The sequence below is a fragment of the Aedes albopictus genome, chromosome 1 (assembly GCF_035046485.1).
Source record: "Aedes albopictus strain Foshan chromosome 1, AalbF5, whole genome shotgun sequence".
NCBI classification, from domain to species: Eukaryota; Metazoa; Arthropoda; class Insecta; order Diptera; family Culicidae; genus Aedes; species Aedes albopictus.
In genome coordinates this window covers 304,625,298-304,645,603 of record NC_085136.1, presented here as the reverse complement: position 1 = coordinate 304,645,603, position 20,306 = coordinate 304,625,298, and the positions used below count along the sequence as shown (strand labels likewise).

General features: G+C 38.9%; 1 protein-coding gene across 2 annotated transcripts in view; it reads right to left on the bottom strand.

The window, feature by feature from the left end:
• The window catches only part of LOC109417328 (uncharacterized protein DDB_G0283357-like), a 1,264,336-nt gene that overhangs the window by 1,145,821 nt on the left and 98,209 nt on the right, over positions 1 to 20,306 (bottom strand). The gene's annotated exons all lie outside the window — the stretch shown is intronic.

The following is a 20,306-nucleotide window of genomic DNA, read 5'->3' as shown; positions in this document are numbered from 1 at the left end:
AATGTTGAATTATTGGCTCCATATTTTTCGGAATTGGTTTTTAATTTGGTTCTAGGATGGCTACGTATGGATGTAAACATTGTTGCTTCGAGCCCAGTTCGATTTGTCAGCAATCACAGACCGAGAACGCCTATTCCATCGCCATCCAAAGAAAGAAATTCCTTCTTACAGAAAGAAAACCCCACATAAAACTTTCACTTGTCATGTCAGCGGCCGTCCTTCCCCTCCTTCCATCATCGTTGTCAACCATTTTCATTTAGGACGCTTTTCTTGGTGGCGGTTGCTCGGACCCTTTTCCAGTGATCGACCAACATCGCGGAACATCTTCGCCTAATCGTGGCCCCAAAACGTATGAACTTGAAAAGAAATTCTAATGCTTTCTTTTTTCCGCTGATTCTGGATGAGTCACGTTCGGGTAATTGTTTGGCCACGTTGCCGTTGCGTTGGTGGACGACCCAAAACGGTTAGGTACCTACTGCTCGCTGCTAGAGATTCTCAAAACGACGGGGAAAATTTCGAAAACAGATCACAACCATCGCCGGAGTCGTTTGTCTGATTTTTGTCCCTCTTCCAGTTGGCATTGGCATCCATCCGGTTGGTTGGTTGGTTGGTGGAAAATCGATGAAAACTTTTGACCCGACGGCGTCGTCATCAAGATTCGCGAAACGATTGGTAGAACGTAGAACAACAGATGGATAGAGGAGATAGACAGGCGGATGGAACCAACGATGTCATCGTCGTCGTCGTCGTCTGAATGGAATTCTAATTTCCAATGGTGCTCTTCAGTGTTTGATTTTGAAGAGATGACCGGTCTCAGCGGATTGTCAGGGGAGACGCACTTGGGCTTTGGAACACGTTTTGCTCGATGAACACACAAGCGAAAAAAACGATTAGAATTCAAGAGCTTGAGTTTGGAAAGATCTTGGCCTTTAAGGATACGGATTATACTTTAACTAGTGGAAAAGTGATTCCAAGAATTGGGGTTTATATGGAGCTTTTTGGTTTGAAAGTCAATTGATTCATTTAAGGAATGTGTTTCACTAAGCTTTTCGTTGTTTTTCCATCATTATTTTTAACCTGTATTAACGAGACAAACCTAAAACCAACTAGTTCACTATCGGATAAGTCTTGATGTCCTGATCGACCTTGTCGAAGTCAAAATTCTTCTATGCAGTCTGATTCTTGAGATACAGAGATTCAGAATTTTTAGAGCTCACTAGCGTCACCTACCAGATAAACCCAGAACCAACTAGTTCACTACCGGATAGCTCTTGATGTCCTGATCAACTTTACCGAAGACAAAAATTGTCTATGTAGTTTGGTTGTTGAGAAACAGAAGTAAAGAATTTCTATGACTCGCTAGCGCCACTTAGCGGTTAACCTAGAACCAACTAGTTCAGTATCGGTTAGCTCTTGATGTCCTGATCGACCTTGTCGAAGACGAAATTCTTCTATGTAGTCTGATTCTCGAGATACAGAAGTTCAGAATTTTTAGAGCCCACTTGCGCCACCTAGCAGACAAACCTTCAATCAACTAGTTCTCTATCGGATAGCTGTTGATGTCCTGATCAACCTTGCCGAAGACGATTTTTTTCTATGTAGTCGGATTCTCGGGATACAGAGGTTTAAATGTTTTAGGACTCACTAACGTCACCTAACGGATAAACCTAGAACCAACTAGTTCACTATCGGATAGCTCTTGATGTCCTGATCAACTTTACCGAAGACAAAAATTGTCTATGTAGTCTGGTTGTTGAGAAACAGAAGTTAAGAATTTCTATGACTCGCTAGCGCCACCTAGTAAATAAACCTAGAACCAATTAGTTCAGAATCGGTTAGCTCTTGATGTCCTGATCAACCTTGCCGAAGACGAAATTCTGAAATTCTTCAATATAGTCTGATTCTCAAGATACAGAAATTCAGAATTTTAAGAGCTCACTAGCGCCACCTACCGGATAAACCCAGAACTAACTAGTTCGCTATCCTTTAGCTCTTGATCAACTTTGCCGACGACGAAAATTTCTATGTAGTCTCATTCCCGAGATACAGAAGTTCAGAATTTGCAGGGTTCACTTGCGCCACCTAGCGGATAAACCTAGAACCAACTAGTTCACTATCGGATAGCTCTTGATGTCCTGATCAACTTTGCCGAAGACAAAATTTTTCTATGTAGTCTGGATGTTGAGAAACAGAAATTCAGAATTTCTATGACTCGCTAGCGCCACCTAGTGGAATACCCTAGAACCAACTAGTTCAGTATCGGTTAGCTCTTGATGTCCTGATCGTCATCGTGTCATCGTGTCATTTGGAGATACTACAGGGATATTCCAGGTCAGCCAAACTACCTTGAAGTTCAGGACTTAATGTCTACACTCGTAACAACAGCCATATCAGCTATACTGAGTAACGTTGCATATTTATCCGTGGTTACTGGACCAATCTGATGACTTATTTCACATTTTAAAACTTTGGGACATTCAGGGTCGTCAAAACTGTTCTATAATGAAGCCCTTCAAATCTACGAGAAAAACTTTTTGTGTTTTCACCATAAATAATAGCATAGCACAATGCTGAAATCCGTAAAACCCTTGAAGTCTCAAATGTCATTTAGAGACACTATGGAATTGTTCCAGGTCAGCCAAACTATCTTTGAATTCAGCTCATTCAGGTCAACACTCGTAACATCAGCTATATCTGACATACTGAGCAACGTTCCATAATCAATCGCGGTGACTGGACCAACCTGAAGTCTACTATACATTATTATAAACCTTTGGGACATTGAGGGTCGTCCAAACTATCCTGAAGTTTAGCTCTTGATAGTAACAGTAGTTATTCCCACAATAAACTTTAAACTGTATTCTGTAACTCCTCTGGCATATCATGAGTCATTTCAAAATAGTTTTGAGATATTCCAGATCAACAACATTACTCTGGAGATCATGGCTTAAGGTCTACACTTGTGATAATAGCTTTTGCCACTACGTTAAGTAATGTTACACAATCCACTGTAATTAGGACTACTGTAACTTTCAGAATATTTATTGGACATGATAGATTACAAATCGTAGCTTTGTATAATGAAACAAGTTATCGTGATACCCTTAGACTTTAGGATCTAAACTCAAGGACAATTTGGCTGACCTAGGATATCCCGACTGATCTCATATTCTTCATTAACCTTCCAGAAGACTTATTGGGCATAATAAATCACAAATCGTAGCTTTGTATAATGAAAGAAGTTACCGTTACGCCCATAGACTCAAGGGTCTAAACTCAAGAACAGTTTGCATGACCTAGGATATCCAGAAAAAATATTCTTCATAATATTCTACCGTTTTTATGCTATTGACCTCCAAAATTACAGAAAAACGTAGAAACTCCGTAATAATGCTTGAAAAAATTCCGGCTTCAAAGGGTTTAATTAGGGAACTTAGTTAGCGAGCAAGGTTTTTACTGCTGAGGGTTTGAAATTCGGCTACGGAGATTTATAGAGAATCTAAGAAGTAAATGAGGCATTTTGGGAGGAGGCTCCAAGAAGATTGCTTAGTGCTTAGTGCTTTAGGGGCTTTGATGGGCTTTTGGAGCGGTTAAGGGGATTTCAGAGGATTTCTAGGGACATTTCTGAGCATTTTAGGGGGTTTCAGAGGAATTATCTTATTATCTTATTGCCTTTGAGGTACTTTTCAGTAAAGAGCGGCTTCAGAGGTTTCAGAGACATCTCAATGGTTTTATGAGCTTTTTTTTAGGGATTTAGGAATCCTTATGAGACCCATTGAGACCACTTGGGACCCCTTGAAACGCCCCTTTTAAGTCTTTGGAATGTTTTCTAAAACACCCTGAAATTCCTCTGAAAACTTTCTGAAAACCCATGAATCCTCATGAAACTCCCTGATACACTATGAAACACCCGGAAATCCACACGAATCCCTCTGAAACGCCAGTGAAGCCTCCTGAGACCTCTTGATAACCCCAGAAACGCCTCTGAAAACCCTAAAACTCACTGAGTTTCCCTGACAATCTCGGAGGCCACCTGAAATGCCTATGAAGACCCCTTTATCAACCCTGAAAGCATCGGAAAACAACCTTCCATAATCTTAAAATGACCTGAGAAAGACCTCTGAAAACCCCTTGATTCCACTTCAATTTCTTGAGGTTTGTGCTAACGTAAGAACCTCGACAATACACATAAGATGCGACGCGAGACGCCGACCTGTCGGACATCGTCCTGTCGATGGGCAACGTCGAGCCCGAAACCGGTCGACTTAAAAGGTAAATTTAAATCCTTTTAATTTGTTGTAAGAACTATAAGTGTTGTGTCCTGTCTCGCGTCGCATCTTATGTGAACCCCTTGATTCCCTCTCAAACTTTCGTTGGTGCCTCTTAAAGTCCTACGAAATTTTCATAAATAGTGAAATGTCCCTCAAACCACATTAAAACACCTCGTAATCGCCCTGAAACCCTCTTGAAACCCCATGAAAACTCCCTGCAACACCTCAGAAACTCCTCTAAAACCCTCATGGAAAATGCTTGATACCTATTGACATTCCTTCAAAACCTCTGAAATCTTGAAAATCCCTGAAGCCTCGTCAAGCTAAAGTACTATGAAACCTCCGAATCATTTTTTATAAGAAATCTTCAGAAACCCCATAAAAGCCCTCGGAACGCATTCAAATTCCTCCCTGAAGCATCTAGTTGCCCCCCTTCAGACCATCTTGTTGTTTATATACTTTTCGACGTTTGGTCCTTTTGACCTTTTGTCCCTTCGATGTTTTGTCCTTTCAACGTTTTGTCTTTCGACGTTTTACCCATTCGATTGAATTAATTAATCCAATCAGTCACCGAGAAAAGCTAATGTAATCAAATCGGACAAAAAGTCCAATGGACAAAAGGTCGAACGGACAAAAAATCTAATGGACAAATGGTCGAATGGACAAAAAGTAGAATGGAAAACAGGTCGAATGGACAAAAAGGTCGAAAAAAGGTCGAATGGAAAGAAGATCGAATGGACAAAAGATTGAATGGACAAAAGAGCGAATGGAAAACAGGTTCAATTGACAAAATATCAAATGGACAAACGTTCGAATGGACAAAAGGTCAAACGGACAAAACGTCGAATAAACAATAGATGGACTGGATGAAAGCTCGAATGGACGAGAGCACGAATGGACAAAAGGTCGAATATACAAAAGGTCGAATAGACAACAGGTTAAATGGACAAAATATCGAATGGACAAAATAACGAATGGAAAACAGGTCCAATTGACTTAAGATCGAATGAACAAAAGTTCGAATGGACAACAGGTCGAACCAACAAAACGTTGAATGGACAAAAGGTCGAATGGACGAATGCTCGAATGGACGAAAGCTCGTACGGACAAGAACTCGAATGGACAAAAGGTCGGATGAACAAAAGGCCGAATAGACAACAGGTTAAATGGACAAAACGTCGAATGGACAAAACGTCGAATGGACAAAACGTCTATTGGACAAAATTCGAATGGAAAACAGGTCGAATGGACACAAGATCGAATGGACAAAAGAACGAACGGAAAACAGGTCGAATTGACAAAAGATCGAATGAACAAGAGCTCGAAAGGACAAAACCTTGAATGGGCGAAACGTCGAATGGACAAAAGATCGAATGGACAAAAGCTCAAATGGACGAAAGCTCGAACGGATAAAAATTCGAATAAATAAAAGGTCGTTTGAACAAGAGGTCGAATAGACAACAGGATAAATGGACAAAACATCTATTGGACAAAGTTCGAATGGAAAACAAGGCGAATAGACAAAATGTCGAATGAACAAAAGGTCGAATGAACAAAACGATCGAATGGACAAAAGATCGAATGGACGAAAGCTCAAATGGACGAAAGCTCAAATAGACAAAATGTCGGATGGACAAAACGTCGAATGGACAAAAGATCGAATGGACGAAAGCTCGAATGGACGAAAACTCAAATAGACAAAAGGTCGAATGGACAAAACGTCGAATGGACAAAATATCGAATGGACAAAAGCTCGAACGGAAAAAAGTCTCGAATGGACAAAAGGTCGAATGGGAAACAGGTCGAAAGCACAAAAAGTTGAATGGACAAAAGGTCGAATGGACAAAAGATCGAATGGACAAAAGGTCCAATGCACAGAAGATCGAATGGACACAAGATCGAATGGACAAAAGCTCGAACGGAAAAAAAATCTAGAATGGACAAAACGTCAAATAGACAAAACGTCTAATTGCCAAAGGTCGAATGGACAAAAGATCGAATGGACAAAAGGCCAAATGAACTAAAGGTTAAATAAACAAAAGATCGAAAAGTAAAAAGGTCCAAAAAAACAAAAGGTCGTATGTACAAATGTTCGAATAGACCAGGACTGAGCGTGCAGGTCCACTCCACGTCCTTCTTTCCCTTCGTTTCGTCTTCCACTTCCACTTTGTTTTCCGGATCCCCACTTGCAGGCGCTCTAAATTAAAAAGTCGAATCTGTTCGATAATTGGATTTCCCGCGCCAAACATCCATCAGCACCCTTAGCTAAGAGCTATCCAATAAAATCCTCAACCAAATTTCACCACCGCCAGATGTCACATCTAATCACTATTTCCATAATTTATGGCATACGTCGCCATCATCGTCGTCGTCCACGCCTCTACGACGGGCACGAATAGCGAAAATCGTAGCACCGCAGTCTAAATCTTCCGGGTCGCAAATCGTCGGGAATTCCTTTGGGTTGGGGGGAAGGGCACCACCCCACAGATTAAGACTTAGATTCAAATCGTTAGGGCACGATTCTTTTTACTCGGCACACACATATCACACATATGGTAACGTCGCGCCACTCCGCCACCGCGAGCATGAGGATGCGGGAGGCCGCAAACCACCGCAACGCGCCGCCATCTAGCTATTTCGCGGGATTTCGAGGAAAACGTCTTTTGGTGGAATACACCATCGTCATTCGATTATCCCATTGCTGGCGAGTCAGTTCTGATTTGTTACTTCCGTGAGAGCTGGGGATAGGCGATGGAATGTGTTCTTCAATTTCTTGTCGATAATTTCCAAATGTATATACATAGGTTTTGAAAGGGCTGTTTTCAACTAGAGAAGGTTTTATAAAACCACCATAAAACCAAAATAAAAGTTATTGGGCTTTATTACGGTTATTAAAACCTATACAATGTCATTTTTGTTATAAGAACGATAAAGTTCAATCTTTTTTTACAATTTGAGTCTCAAATATACTCGGGAAATACTTCAATACTTACTGTCATAAAACCTCTACAAGTACCGAACAAAACCATCCCAAGTAACATTTTATAGTCAAATGTACTAGAAGAGGTTCTTTGAACCGTCATAAAACCAAATTGAAAAGTATAAGACTTTACGATGGTTTTAAAAACCTCTTAAAGGCTAAATGGTCATCAAAATATTACTTGGGATGTCACATTAGACATGAATAATCTTCCTCACAAAACCAAAAAAAAAACATCCCATTGGGTGACTCCATCATCCGCAACATTTTGCCATGGTTCCAACCAAACTTAACGAATGTGCTGGAACCGGCGAGGAGGGCGAATTATATATGCGCCCGTTGAGCCAGGAGACAGTCGGCAAAAAATTTCCTCCTCCTCCTCCTCCTCCTCATCGCGCTAGTCCTTGCGACCACGGTGGTGCTGGTGGTTCTGCACGCGGTACGACGCTACGAAGGAACAACAACATTTCCATAATCCTCCCACGTAGGACATATTTTTCATCGTTTCCGTTTCCGTGAATTTTTCGGTTGCGTTTTTTTTTTCTTTTTTTTTTTTTAAGGCATTCGTTACTTTCTTCTAAAGTAGGAATTCGAAAGAAATTGCCTCAGACTTTGCTAGCTTTTTGCTGCCCTCGCGACTGAACATGTGGGTGAGGTATATTTCCTCTTTTGATTTCTGATTTTGTTCAGTACTGGGACTGTCCCCTTTCCTCTCTGTCTATTGATAGGTTTATTTTATTTAAGCTTTCGTCAACTGATTTATGTTATGTAGCTGGAACATCTGTGTTTTGCTAGGCAATATCACCACCGCTATTTCGATCATTTGAAGAATATTTGTTTACGTAGCCTCAGTTTAAAATGATCCTACCCCTTGGTTTATATCGGATGGCCAGTTTTACCATAGGTTGTCTGCCTTGGTTAGGGTCCATAGAGCCACAGCTACACAGGAGTGGATAGTCAGCATGACCATGTCGATGAATATCACATTTTCATACGTTAAACAGACATCCATTTCATGACGCCAGAAATCATATCGTTTATCTGGCTTTTGATGTTGATCTTGAAAAAGCTTTAATCTTGAATTTTGAGCTTGTTTTTTAGTTTTTATTTATGTGTATTTTAAAGAATTTTGAGCCATTTTTATGGTTTTAGGGCCTAAAACTCCATTAAACAGACGCCATCTTGAATTTGGAGCCGCCATCTTGGATTTTAGATCACCATCTTCGATATTTTGATCAGCATTTTTGTACTCCGGACATCTTCTCCATACCAAATATACTCCATATTGCATGGTTTTGGAGCCTAAAACTCTTTTAAACAGCCGCCATCTTGATTTTGAAGCCGTCATATTGAATTTCGGACCGACATCGTGGAATTCCTGGCCTCCAGTGTTGATTGAAAATCGCCGCAGTTTGATGTGTCGCATGATGGGGCTTGGTTCAGTTTTATATACGGCCAGTTCTACCGGTGCTGGTCCGGATCACTGAAATGGCCATAACTCCGGAACGCCTTGACCGATATGAACCATTTTTAATAGCAAACAATGCGGTATAATTCCGGTTTGATTCATGCTAAAATCCGAAAAATTGGACAATGGGAAGTGCCTTAAAAGTGAGTAAACTATTTTTGCGCACAGACACACATACATACACACATACAGACATCATCTTAATTTGTCGAACTTAGTTGATTGGTATATGTGGTTTAACCCTCCGAGCCTTCTGTCGAAAATTCGTTTTATGAGTGAACATATAGCCTTCCAGTACACTGTGGTATACGAGAAAGGCAAAAAGGAAATAACCGCACTCTCACACTTCGCTCCCGGCCGAAATGAAACTCCTTTGTTTAACCTAAACAGTCCCCCTATCCCACGCAACGTAACCATTCAGCCATGCTATTTCCATTTGGCACCTCCAGGCTAAACTGTCAAGGGATTTAGCTTCCCGAGCACTCACTCACTGCTCACTCTCAAACGCAATGCTCACACAAAACTCAAAGAAAAAAAATCCCGTCCATCTTCACATCAAACGTTCATCACAGCATCACCGTCCGTCCGTCAGCCAGCCGGCCGGATGCCTCCGGCCGGACGTGGTGCAACATTGGGCCCACGTTCAGTCTCCCTGTGTCTGTGCGAGATGAGGGTCAGTGCTTGCAGGACGAATAGGCCGCGTCTCCTTCTGACGACGACGTGGTAAAAGTCACCGTCAGGCATAATGACGTCATGAAAGTATAGCAGATTTGACCTAGATTTGGACTGCCGTGCACGACAGGTGGCACAGAGCCTGATTCTCAGCTTTGTGTTCTATGAGCATTTCTACAGTTGTTGACTGAGAACTCGTTTTTCCAACTGGCCATTTTGGCATGGCAGGTACGAATATCCCATACTGGGAATTGTTTTGCTAAATAGCCGCGTGATTACAGGGTGAGCTGTAAGGACCTTGAGAGATGCACATATTTGTTTTAACCAACCGCTGTAACGAAGCTGTTCCAAACATAACAATAAAGTTTTCAACATATCTGAATATTCAAACAAAAGCTGATGCAATAAAGTAAAATAGCAGAATATGAATAAAAAAAAAACATAAAACAAAAATATAAAAAATTAAAGTTAATAAAATAAACCGAATTTAAATTGAGTAAGAAGGAAACAAAAACGATAATCAAAATAAAAAGTAACAAAATGAACAAGACAAAGTTAAATTTAATTTACTGAAATAAAGAACAAACCCTAAACCCTAAGAGCTATTCGTTTCTACAAAGCATAAAACACTGTGTGCACAGACTCATTTTTTTTCCTTGAGGTGGACGTCATCGTCAGCCATTCGAATTGCGAAAAAAAGGATTCCGGTCGCACAGATGACGAGTAATCTACTACTAGTAGGCTAATTAAGAAACCTTCCTAACCAACCAACCAGCAACGTTCCGACTGGAAAGTGAAAGAATTGCATTTTGGGGCCAGCTAGTTGAGAGGATGCAATTCAACGAGGTGGAAATAGTTGCATTTTGGCAAGGTTTTTACGAAATGCAGCTGGAAGAGTGGGGGCAGTTTGAAAAAAAAAAAATAACTGTATTTGGATTATGGTGATGACGGCTCTTTGATGGTTGTTATGATTGTTTTTCAAGGTTGGGTATTCTGCGAAGATAATTTTCCACTTGGTAGGTGATGATAAGATGGTTTAATTTTAGACAATAAGGTCGATACGGATAATAAATCAAAAATCATCCTCAACTCGTCGGGTATTGATCTATAAGTTGTCAATAAATCGTAAACTTTTAATGAAGTCGTCTGGAAGTTGTCAAAAACAAGGGGTTTGCAACTTAATTGATTACCTGTCATTACTGAAAAAATACTCTGATTACTCATTGATTACTGTGATTACCATGATTATTTAATAATTACCTAGATTACTATTGATTACTCAAGATTACTACTGATTACTCGTGATTACCTTGGTTACTTATATTTACTTATTGATTTCCAAGATTACTATTGATTACTCAGATTGCCAATGATTATCATATGATTACAACTAATTGCTCATGATTACTTTGCTTGGGTATACAGTTGATTACCTAGTCGATTACATCTGATTACCATTGATTACCTCGGATTATCAATGATTACTTCTGATTACCATGATTACTTGATTACTTATTGATTACCTTGATTACTCTTGATTACTTATTGATTACCAAGATAACTATTGCTTGCTCATGATTACCACTGATTACTCAAATGATTTATGATTACTTCTGATTACCATGATTACTTGTGATTACCTTGATTTCTTATGATTACTTATTGATTACCAAGGTTACTATTGATTACTCATGATTGCTACTGATTACTCAGATTAGTTATGATTATCATATGATTACAACTAATTACACATTACCATTTTGTTTGGGTATACCGTTGATTATATAGTTGATTACATCTGATTATCATTGATTATCACGGATTATCATTGATTACTTCGGATTACTAATGATTACTTCGGATTACCATGATAACTTAAAAACCTGTTGGTAACCCCTTGGTCAAAAGTCTCTATTGTTTCTTAAAATCACCTCTCTATTTCAACAAACCTGCCATGAAATCGTCTTTAGCTCACCAGCAACTTATATACAAATCTCTTGTTTAAAAATCATTAAGTTTATCTAAAACTACCGAAATCGATTCTAACACTATCATAGACTCGTCCTCATCTGCTTTTTTACTCGCGTTAAACTGATTCAACGCTTGTAGCTCCTTCTAAGCCCCCTGAAACTTGTCTTAAATCAGCAGAGAGTGTTTTTAGCAATGGACAACAAATGGTAGCAAAATTGACTCTTGCCAAACAGTCTGATGCGATGATTGTGGTGGTTTGAAAGAGTTTTAAGACTGCCAAAGCCGATTATTTTTTTCAGTCAGTTGAAACATAAACAGTCGCCATGAAAATCAGCTCGTTATGACTGATTTTAAACTCGTCTAATACTGTCTGAAACTCGTCTTACATACTTCACGTTTTTCTCCTCGTTAAATATCGTCTGGCTTCTCAGCTTGCCTTTCGTTTTCTCCTCGTTTTGCTTTTTGTTTTGTATCGCGTTTCTCGTCTTACTTCTTCTCTGGCCACACCTTTTACGTCTTTCCAAGTTTCGCCTCGTTTCATTTCTAATGTTCCTTCTCGTTTGACCTCATTGAATTTCGTATTGCCTTATATTGCTTGCTGCTTCTCTTTTGTCATGCCTCTCGTTTTGCTATTCGACTTACCCCGTCTTGATTTGTCTCATCCTACTTCTTGCCTTGCCACACTTTGCTCGAATTCCCTGTGTTACGTAGAGAGAGAAACCGTTTTGCCTTGCCCTACTTCTCGTGTTTCTTCTCATATCGACTCTTCTTGCTCCTTGTGTTTCTTCTCCTCTTATTCCTCGACATGGTCCTAGTCTTATCCTGTCTTACTTCTCGTCTTGCCTGGTCTTGCTACTTGTCTCAATTACTCGCATTGTCAGGTCTCGTCTTACTTCTCATTATGTCATGGCTTGCTCTTCGTCATGTTCCTTGACATGCCTCATTGCCTCATCTTGCTCCTTGTTTCGGTTAGACTTACTTTTCTTCTTGCCTCACCTTGCACATATTTTCGTGTCTTCCGTGGAGAGACAGTTTTGCCACATCGACCACGCCTTTAACGATCATTGCATATCTTCATAGTTATAGCGCTTTTACAACCAGAGGCACGCGCATCGTTTTTTCATTGACGATATTACACAACACAGTGTTTCGAGAAACATTTCCATTAGGTGATGGTCTTGTGAAGAGGACGATGGATTTTCACGGAAATTGTTCTAGGTGTTACGTCTTTTTGTCTGTGATTTTGCGTTGTCCTAGTCTTCATGTTGTCTTGCCTTGCTCCGCATCTTAACTTGGCTTGCCTCGTTTAGCTTCTCTTGTTGCTCCATGTCTTAGCCCTCGTCATGCTCCTAATCTTATCCTGAATTTCTTCTCGTCTTGCCTGGTTTGTTTGTCTCTATTCCTGACGTTGTCTTGTCCTACTTCTTGTTTTGGCTGTACTTCTTATATTGCCTCATCTCACCGCGCGTCTGGCTTTGACTTGCTCCTCCTTTTGCTTCTCATCTTGCGCGTCGCACGCCTCATTATACCTCACCTTCCTTTTCACCATACTCGTCTTTCCAGGTCTTACTCCTCGTAACACATCGTCCTATTGCGTATTTTACCTCAACTCGTCTTGATTTGTGCTACCGCTTACCTTATCAAGTCCCACTTCTATTTTTTCTGGGTTTGCTCTTTGTATTGCTTTTGATCTTGCTATTCCACTTGGTTCGTCTTGTTTTTTGTTTTGTCTCATCCCGAGCAAAACAGAATAACAACAGCATAAGGAGCTGTGTAATTTGGGCAAAATAACTTAATAATAAAATCGATTATTTTTAAGTTATTACCATAACATATTGTGTTATAAACTTATCTGTCATAAGCGGAAAAATAACAAATTCCGTAACAAAAAAATGTTCCTGGAAAACCATTTCAATTACTTGTTTTGTTAGTTTCAATAACAACTTAATAACAGTGGATTCGGAAAATATTTCAATAACAAATTTTGATATTAATATGTTATTGACAATAATCGGAGAGCAGAGTTTGCTATGATATCAAACTCGTTACTAAATAAGTTATAATACTTATTAAATTATTCGCTTTGTCTCACAAACCCGCCAATAACATGAGGTTCATCACTCTGACGTTATTCTAAGAGATTTGAAGCCTCAAGATAATCGAACTTTAGTAATTTCTATAGTATTAAATACGATGAGCTTCGATTTCCACCTGTAATTTATAAACTGTTATACTTTAATTGTTTTTGGAGCACTGTGATCTTTGTTTTTTTTTTCAGCAAAGAAACTGGAGAATTTTTAGAATGCTCAAGAGTTTTGCAGAAAATTTTTGGGATATCGGAAATATTGTACAGATTATTACAATTTTCCTGGAAAGATTGTTTTAATTCCTCCAATTTTTCCCTGGATTCAAGAATTATGTCGAATACTCCTCCTGGATTCTACAATAATTTCTCCAAAAATTTTGCTATAATTTCTCCTGAACTTCCTCTGATGATTCCTACAGGACTTTCACCAGACATTTTTGCAATATTTTTTTCTAAAATTCTTTTATTTATTTCTCTAAGGATTCCGTCAAAAACTCCTTTTATGTTTATCAAATGACTTTGTCATAAAATTCTTCCACAAATTTGTCGACATGAATTACTCCAAAAATCTTCAGAAATTTCTCCGAGTGTTTTTTGACGGAATCTTTCATGGATTTTTAAAGACTCCTCTAGAAATTCCTCCAGAATCCTGCATAGAATTCCTTCAAGGGTTTCTTCAGAATTTCCTGTGATCATTAGTCCTGAAGTTCATCTTAAGATTTCTCTGAAAATTTCTTAAAGGATTTCACCATGAGTTTTTCCGAAGTATTCTCCAGGAGTTTTTCAAAATATTCTGCCAAGAATCCTAATAATTGCTCAGAAGAATTAACTTCGGAATTTTTAAGAAAATTTCCCCGGTAGTTCTCTGGAAGACTTCTCCAGGGATTTATCGAAAGGTTTCTATAGAACTTCCATATATAGAATTCTTTAAAGGAGTCGTCCAGGAATTTCCTTTTTAACTGAATACAAAAATGGAACAACACAAAAGGACAGGTCATAATTGTCGAATTGTTGCTGTGATTTCAAAACTTGTTACTGTTGTGCTATTGCTGATAAGTTGATCAATAGTACAACAATAACTAAACTTGTACTTCAACAAAACATGTTATTCAAATGTAATTTAGTTAATGTATATCAATAGCTTGATTAGAACAAAATGAGATTGTCCAACAAAATTTGTTATGGAATAGCTCAAGGCATAATTTAATAATAACAAAACAAGATATAAAAACAGGTTATGTGATTTCGTAGTAATTAACTTGCTATTCTCCTCTGCTCGGGATTACATAGATTTAGTTATGTCACTGTTTTTCTGGTCTCTTTTTGGTCCTTATCTTGCTCCCTTTCTTGTGTCGTTTTACTTCTCGTCATACCATGTGCTGCTCATCGCATTGCTCCCCATCTTGCTCATCTTACCTCTCGTTCTGACTACTTCACTTTTTCCAGCCTTGCATGGTATTGCTCCTCGACTCAACTCATCTTGCCTTGCCACCCAGGTAGAGGTGAAGTATTGACGATCAATACGTGATATTAGTTTGATAAGTATCTGAAAAATGTTCCTGCAACATCTGCACAATATCAAAATTTGATATTTCAAGATCTAACGAATGGCTCGCTGCTATTGGTTAGATCTTACAAGATCTAAATATGTTCTGATGATGATGTTCTAGGAGTAAGTTTAAATAATAATTTTTAGATTTTTTATCTCTAATATCAATCAAACCAATATCATATTTTGATCTCAATATCAAAGTATGTTATTACAGGTCGGACTCGATTATCCGGAGTCAGGTTCGGTTGCTTCTCAAACATATATCTGGGAAACGCAATGCTCTATAATACTGAAATTTTGACTTCTTGTCAAGCCTACTTTGATTTGTGATCAGTCAAAATTTCAGCTGCTTACAGCATTCCGTTTGCGAGATATTATTTCGGGAAGCGCCAGAACCCGACTCCGGATAATCGAGTCCGACCTGTAATGAGCTTTTTTTCCTCTACCCGGGCTTGCTCTGCGTCTCACTTTACTTTTACTCCTCGATTTGCTTCTCCTTGTTAATTGTCTCAACAAGTCTTTTTTCGTTTTACTTACATTGAGACTGGCCTTGCTCGTTTTTCTGTGTCTATCACCTTGTTGCACCTGCTCCTACTTCTCGTTTTGTCTTTATTTTTTTCTTGGAGTAATGTTCCCACTGAAACAAAGCTTGCTTTCCAGCTTCTCAGCTACGACTTTCGGACATTTGGTCGAATGACGTTTGATCGAATGACATTTGGTCGAAAGTACGTTTGGTCGTAAGGATATTTGGTCGAATGGACATTTGGTCGAAACCCATTTTGTGAAAGAAGAAGTATATGACATTTAGTCGAATGGACATTTAGTCGAAAGGCACTAACTGATGAAAAGAGATTTGAGTGGCAAATAATACTATAGATTTCGGTATCATAATTTATATGTCACTGAACTTATTCGGTTGAAAGAACGTATGGTCCTATGGACGTTAAGTCGTATATCAATGTAATCGTGCTTAATAATATTAAACATTAAAAAGCAAATATTGTTGTGTTGAGTAGTTTTTGTTGGCATTGTTAAAGTAGTTGATTTTCCATCGAAGATTTCTCCATACTTTGAATCTCGGCTCTTCTTTTAAGTTTCATCATTTCATTGCGTTTTTGTGTATAACATACTAGCTTTTCCATCAAACATTTCTCCTTCTTTTCATCATATGTTGTTCTTTCAAGTTTGTTATGGGTGTTGAGAGTGACCATTATGGTTGTGATTTTTTATGAATGATTTTTCCTTCTTTTTCATTGGCTATTCTTTCAAGTTTCGTATTTGTGGTGTGTTTGAATGTTATAGCTGATGTCTTTTTATCATGTTTTATTTCTTCTTTGAAACATAGGCAATTCTTTCACGTTTATAATTTTATTGCGTTTTCCTGTACCAACTGCTGATTGTTTCAAATATAATTTCTCCTTTTGAACACAAGCTGTTCTTCCGTTTGGTATTTGGTTTTTTATAGGTGCTGATTTTTCATCACAGATTTTTCCTTCTTTTAAACATATGCTGTTCTTTGACGCAGTATTGCATTTAAACTGAACGCGAGCTAAAAATGAATTTTACACGTTCAGTTTCTTTTTAACAAGAACGTAGTAGTCATTGCTTACTGATCAAGAAGGCTACTCAGATCTCAATTCGGCTCTGAACTCATGAGTTTTTTTTTCTATTAATATGACATGCGAATAAATCGGTCCGGTCACCCAAAGCTCCTGAAATATATTCTATTAACATACTAATATACATTGTTGGGTTTAGGTGTAAGAAAGTGTTTTTGTTAGTGATTGCAGCTTGAGAACCCTTTTCTGAAACGACCAACTAATAGACTGATGGCAAGAATTGTCAGGCTATCGATTGAGGATTTTTTTAAAGTTATTGAAGTTGAATTGCTAAACATTTCCTGGAAATCCACACCGTTGCTTTTGTCAACTACAGCTCAAAGAACAGTTACCCAAAAATTGTTTGTATCTGAAGGTTCATTCAATCCAATATCTACTTTGACATACACAATACGTTGACCTAGTGCAAATGAAATATAGGGGTAATTGTTTGTCAATTTGAGCTGTTTGAGTTACGTATTTGTTGAGTTTTGGCCATTATGATACATACTAAAATCTCCTTTCATCAGTTAATGCCTTATGACAAGATATCGATTCGACGAATTGGCCATTCGACCTAATGTCATATGGTTCTTCTTCCACAAAATGGGTTTCGACCAAATGTCCATTCGACCAGATGTCCTTTCGACCAAACGTACTTTTGACCAAATGTCGTTCGACCAAACGGCATTCGATCAAATGTCTTTCGACCGAATGTCATAGATCCTTCAGCCACAGTTGTTAACCGAAAGCTTCCTCTGCCAATGATCATTGTGCATGAGTATACCGTGTGGTAGGCACGAAGATACTCTAAGCCCAAGGAAGTCAAGGCAATTCCCTTCCTGGATCAACCAGCTACCGAACCGGTCATCCTCAGCATGGTCATGCTATATACCGACGCCTTTACTACAGCTGTGGTTATATGGGCCCTCTTAAAAGTGAGCTACAGAACATTCGACTTCTGGTTTCTCTAACAACATAGTACACCCAAATACATACAACGCGTAACTATTATTACTCCCTTCTAATCTTTCTACTAACAAACGACTAGTCGTTTGTTTGTCGACGGTTCTCACCTTAGTGCAGCCAGTACAGTAACATAATCCTAAGTGCACTGGTTGGGTTAAATGACCCAACACATCATTCCCGAATGTTTTTTTTTTGCCTTTCTTGTACACTAAGTATTCTGGAAAGGCTATATGTTCATTCAGAAATGACTTTTTAATAGAAGGCTCAGAGAGCCGAATCACAAATACCAATCCACTCAGCTCGACGAACTGAGGTTATGTCTGTGTGTGTGTATGTATGTGTGTATGCATGTGTGTATGTATGTGTGTGTGTGTATGTGTGTATGTATGTGTGTATGTATGTGTGTATGTATGTATGTACGTATGTACAAAATAGTAGTTTACGCAACAAGGTGCAGAATGACGATTTTTACAGCACGAGTCGTACATTTATCCAACGAGGCTTGCCGAGTTGGATAATTACGACGAGTGCTGTGAAAATCGAGTTCTGCACCGAGTTGCGTACAACGTTTTTTGCAAGTTCATAAATTACCGCTTGAACACAATTTTTCATCAAACTGCATACTGATGCTCATAGCCATGTTTAAGAAAATCTGATCATAGCAGGTTATACTGTGCAGTTGTCACAATTTTTCAAAACTGCATCCAGAAAGCATCAAGAAGTTGATCAAAACTGAAAACAGTGCTGTAATGGTTCATTACGCAACGCAAATCAGTGCTGTAATAAACCATTACAGCACTGTTAATTTGGTGTAGGAAAGTAGGCCTTTTCCTGTCAGATTTGCATGAGGTAAAACAGCCTATTACGATGAGAAATAGCAAAAAAAAAAATAACTTCACTTTTTAGCAGACAACCTCAACCGATTTCAATGACCGATGGCTCAATCGACGTAGAATCTGGTCCCATTGTTTTCTTTTGAAAATGATTAGTATCGATCCAGCCGTTCCGGAGTTATTGCCATTCAGGTGTTCCGAACCGGTACCCCAGGAAGGGGCCAGATATGAAAATGCCACAAACCCATGCATGCGACACGTAAAACCGCAGCATTTTCGATAACCTGATGAACGGTTATCAGAACACAAGAATAGTCTCATATTATATATGAACAGGTAGTATACGGGAACCGGTTCCGGGTGTCCCACTGGAAGTAGCCAATTATAAAAGTAAGCCAATCCCATGCAAGCGACACATAAAATTGCGAGGCTAGTTCACAGTTTTTGTGGGTATTCGATCCCAGGTCCTTGACGTGATAGTTTAGTGTTGGGTCAGGTGTCAGCCGCACCCGCGGAGAAGAACAACTCTGGAAAAATTGCAAGCGCTGGAGCTGAAATCAAACACACGACCATCCGCATATGGAGTGAACGTGTGACCACTGCGCCACGGAGCCTGGCACACCAACTTTTTCAATCGCTAAATATCGATAAAAATGCAATAATTTTGTTAATGTATCCAATAATATCAAGCAAATATTGTTTGGTCGCTTCAGACACCTTGAATGAGTAAAAAATATAATCGTTGAAAAAAGGAAGTTTCAAAAACGGCATCTTACCCCACTTTACCCTAGTTGGTTGGTTGGTTACCCACCTGCATTCAGATAGTTTCTTCCTTGTTATGGTTTTTCCACGACTTGACATAAAAATAAACTGCATCGCATCGCATCGGCCACGACGACTCGGATTTCACTCGCGATGCCCGCAACCTGCGCCGTGTGAGTGTTGTGAGATTATCGTGGTGCGAGTGAACAAGGCGGTAAGGTGGAGTATGAGGAGCAAGTTGAGAGAAAGTTGGCACGGCCCTAATCATTGATGATGGTGCTATGTGTTGTTACTTACATCATCGTGAACTTGATCACGTATGTAGATGATCGCACAACACTACTGGCAACTGGTATCAGCTGATTTGATCTCTTGCAAGACATTCTCATTTTTATTCATGATTCAAGGCAAAGTGTCTCACGAGCACTGCAGCAGTTGAGAAGTTTCTCTTTCAAGTGATGGATTTTTTTTTTTCGTGTGGCAGTTACGAACATACCTTCTACCAATAAGCCGAAGACATTTCCACTTAGAAAAGTTTCTGGACCAACTGGAATTGAACCCAGGCACTCTCAGCTTAGTCTAGTTGAATATCAGGGATTTTCCACTCCCGATAACACTAGTTTACAGCATTTTTGAACTCGGTAAGCTGATGATCATTTTTGGTGTAGAATCATGCCCTGAGTTCGAAAAGGCGAAGGAAAAAAATTACAGTAGAGCGGATTTGTTTTCGACTTTCATACAAGGTTGATGATTTGAAATCGATTTTTGTTCTATTTTTAAGCAACGTCACTCACTTCACACATCTCATTCTCCGTAATCAATGCTCCGATTGAGCTGAATTTTTTACTGTAACTCGCCTACATATGATATGTCAAATAAACGCTGAGAAAGAATTTTTATACTGTTTTTTTCTTATTCAAAAAAATACATTTCTTCACATATTTTTGGAAATTTGGCTAAAATTTAAGGAGGTCGTCCCTAAAACTCGCCAATATCTTGAATTTCATCAATCTGACGCAAAACCTGCATTCAGATGATCGAATGGTATTGTATTCAGCTTTTGATTTATGGAAAAAGATTTGTAATTGGTTGAACAAAACGCAAGATATTTGAATTTTAGTAAATTCCATATTTTTAAAAGTTG